Here is a 3835-nt window from a genome sequence, read left to right as displayed (position 1 = left end):
CATGCCCAGGATATTCTAGTTTGTTATGTAACTTAATTTTTCTATAACTTATAATGCTCATTTCTGAAATAGTCTTCAGAATATGCTATTATCTCATTTTACTTCATTCATATATCTATGTATATATTTTATATATTACATAAAATACATGTGCATATAATCTCATTTGCATTATTTTACCTTTAAGGTGAAATGGTGTCACCCCTCATAATCCAGCTTCTGCTACTTTTCATTCATCTGATAGGTGCTGAGTCCCCACTATAAGTTAGATACTCTGCTAGACATCTGGGACACCAAGATGTAAGGATGTCGTTTCTATACTCAAGGAACTCATGAAACTCATTCTAGTTTATGTTTAAGGCACAGAAAAGATTGATACTAAGTCTGTGGAATAGTTCAAGTTTAATTTGTGGAATATATCCAAGTGTTCCCCCTTCTCCATCTTGCATAGAAACCCTACTGTAATATGAAAACAGTCTATAAAATACCCATGTTTAGCACGCTACAGTAAGAGATGCCCAATAGCCTAAGGATGAATTCTAGTTAGTTTCTGCTTAAGAAATTCCCCAAAGTCCTGGAACACAAGATGTTGAAGGGGTTCCAGAAACTAACAGAGAGATCACCTTTGTAAATATTGAAAAGTTCTGTTACTTTAATTATGCTATCCAAAGCCTTGAAAAACAGACCCTATATTCAAATCCTGGCTTCTTCAGCTACTATCTGTATCATGTCACTATGTTATACAACCCTTCCTGAACTTCAATATCCTTATTTGTAAAGTGAAGATAATAATGTCTTTTATTAGTTTGCTTATGTATTCATTCATCCAGAAAACATATTCTTAAATGCCTACTGCATCCCAGGCATTGAGCTAGGCACTAGATAAACAATGTTCAACAAGATAACCATTGTTCCTACACTCCTGAGCCTTATAGCCTGGTGAGAGACAAGCTGTAAATGAGCTGGGTGCTATGATGAAGAATAAAGTGAGGCAATCTGCTTTCAGGTGGGTAAGCAGAGAAGGCCTCTCTGTGGATATGATATTAGGCTGATATCTAAAGAATGCAAAAGACAAGCTTTGTAAGTTGCAAGTGAGAAAAGTGTTTCAAGTAAAGGAAATTGTTTGTGCAAAGGTCCTGAGCTAGTAAAGGAAGAGGTTGAGAAAGTAAAAGTAGCCTAGTAGATTGAAAAATGAAAAGCGGAGGGCTGGGGCGGGGCAGGGGGGGCATTATCCTAAAAAATGGACATTGTCTACCCTAAAACCCAGTAATTTCACTCCTGGCATAAAACCTAGAGAAATTCTTACATATGCCTACTAGGAGACATACATAAAATACTCCTAATAGCACTATTCTTTGTTCATGATAGCACAAAATTAAAATAATCCAAACATGGACAAAAGAAAGGATAAGTAAGTTTTGGTGTATTCGCACAATGGAAGATTATACAGCAGTGAAATGAATGAATTGTAGTTAGACCAACGAAGATGAATCTTATAAGTAATACTTTGAGATGAATACTGAGTGATTGTGGCCATGCTGTTGACCTCAAGCAGCAATTGACTTCTCCACATGGAACCCTGGAGTTGGAGACACAGAATCTCCCTTCCCACTCCTGTTTTTGGCTTTGTGAGAAAACTTTCCATCAAACACAATGGCTAGCAATGTAACCAACAAGTGAGATCCTCACTCCATGAACCCCAGAGTATTCGTTGGGAATCTCAACACGCTTGTGGTCAAGAATTCTGATGTGGAAGCAATCTTTTCAAAGTATGGCAAAATTGTGGGTGGCTCTGTTCATAAGGGCTTTGCCTCCATTCACTATGTTCATGAGAGAAATACCCAGGCTGCTGTGGCAGGAGGGAATGGCAGAATGATTGCCAGCCAAGTTTTAGATACTAATCTGGCTGCAGAGCTGAAAGTGAATTGAAGAAAAGCCGGCATGAGATGATCTGCAGCGGAGATGTACGGCTCCTCTTTTGACTTGGTCTGTGACTTTCAAAGGGATTGTTATGACAGGATGCACAGTGATCCAGCACATGCTTCTCCTCCTCCTCCTAGTGCTTGGGCTGTAGTGCCCTCAAAACGCCAGCGTGTATCAGGAAACACCTCACAAAGGGGTAAAAGTGGTTTCAATTCTAAGAGTGGGCAGTGGGGATCTTCCAAATTGAAAGGAGATGACCTTCGGGCTATAAGAAGGAATTGACCCAGATAAAACAAAAAGTGGATTCTCTACTGGAAAATCTGCAGAAATTTGAAAAGGAGGAGAGCCAACAAGGAGTAGAGTTGAAGAATGTGAACGGGCAGAGCAGCAGCTCCATGAAGTAAGATGAGACTAACGTGAAGAAGGAGTCTGAGGGGCTGCAGATGACTCTGCTGAGGAGAAGGACCTGCTGGATGACGATGATACTGAATGTGGGGGTGACCAATTGGAGATAATCAAGGATGATTAAAAAGAGGCTGAGAAAGGGGAGGATGACAGAGACAGCGCCAATGGCAGAAATGACTTTTTTTTTTCTTTTTTGAGACAGTCTTGCTCTGTCACCCAGGTTGGAGTGCAATGGCACAATGTCGGCTCACTGCAAACTCCACCTCCCAGGTTCAGGCAATTCTGCTGCCTCAGCCTCCCAAATAGCTGGGATTACAGACGTGTGCCACCATGCCTAGCTAATTTTTGTATTTTTTTTAGTAGAGATGGGTTTTTGCCATGTTGGCCAGGCTGATCTCGAACTCCTGACCTCAGGTGATCCACCTGCCTCGGCCTCCCAAAGTGCTGGATTACAGGTGTGAGCCACCGCACCTGGCTGAGAGCGACTCTTAAGCACATGATGGGGTTTAGAAATCCTATCCCATTATCTCTTTACCTAGGCGGCTGTCTAAGATCAAATTCCTCACCTGATTCTCTCCCCTAGTATCTTCGGCACATGCTCACTGTTCTCCCCATCCTTGTCCTTCCCATGTTCATTAATTCATATTGCTCTGAGCCTAGTCTCGTTATCACTTCCTTTGAGGCTCCTAGTAGTTTTGTTAAGTCTTACCCTGTAATTTTTGCTTTTAATTTTGATACCTCTTTACGACTGTTCGATAAAAAGGATGTATGGTTTTTATCAACTGTCTCCAAAATAATCTCTTGTTATGCAGGAGTACAGTTCTTTTCATTCATACATGAGTTCAGTAGTTGTTTCCCTACCTGCAAAGGCAATCTCATTTAGTTCAGTAGCACTGGAGGGCAGCTTTGAGTTAGAAGTATGTGGGTTATATCCCACGTACGTGTGCTGCGTGGGGCAGTGCAGCACAAATGTAGCAGTGTATTTTTGTGAATGAGAGTTGGCATGTCAAATGCATCCTCTAAAAAAAATCAGTCTTAAGATTGTTTTATAAAGTTGATATTGTGGTTTATTTTTGTGAACAGCCTGATGTTTCGGACATTTTCCCTACAAAATGAACAAGCCCTTATTAAAGGAGAAATTTGTAGAAAAATAAATAAATAGTACTTTGAATGGAGAAAAAATTATCAAAAAACACCCCAACTTACAGTATTATTTACTGTGCATTTAAAATAATCTTCAAATACCCCAAATTTTAAAATATTATAAAAGTATTTTTAAAAAGCAAAAGAACTGAAACTCCTGCTTCTGGCCAACATGTTAGAACAGAGAGCAAATTTACTCTTCTGCCTTAACAACTTGACAACTAGAAAAATACATGAAACAATGGTTTTTTGGAAATTGGACAATAGGCAGAGCAGGACTGTAGTGTGTAAGTGAAGGAAAACAAACCAGGTGAGCTCTGTAATTGCACCAGCTTACCCCCTGAAGGGAGTTTTCAGGCAGTAG

At 40.0% G+C, this 3835-nt stretch overlaps 1 pseudogene; it reads left to right on the top strand.

Moving 5' to 3' along the window:
* Positions 1-425: 425 nt before the first annotated feature.
* On the top strand, positions 426-2825 carry LOC126939396 (heterogeneous nuclear ribonucleoproteins C1/C2-like; annotated as a pseudogene).
* The last annotated feature ends 1010 nt before the right edge of the window (positions 2826-3835 follow it).

This window comes from Macaca thibetana, chromosome 1 (genome assembly GCF_024542745.1).
Source record: "Macaca thibetana thibetana isolate TM-01 chromosome 1, ASM2454274v1, whole genome shotgun sequence".
Taxonomy (NCBI): Eukaryota; Metazoa; Chordata; class Mammalia; order Primates; family Cercopithecidae; genus Macaca; species Macaca thibetana.
This window is presented reverse-complemented; position numbering and strand designations above follow the sequence as displayed.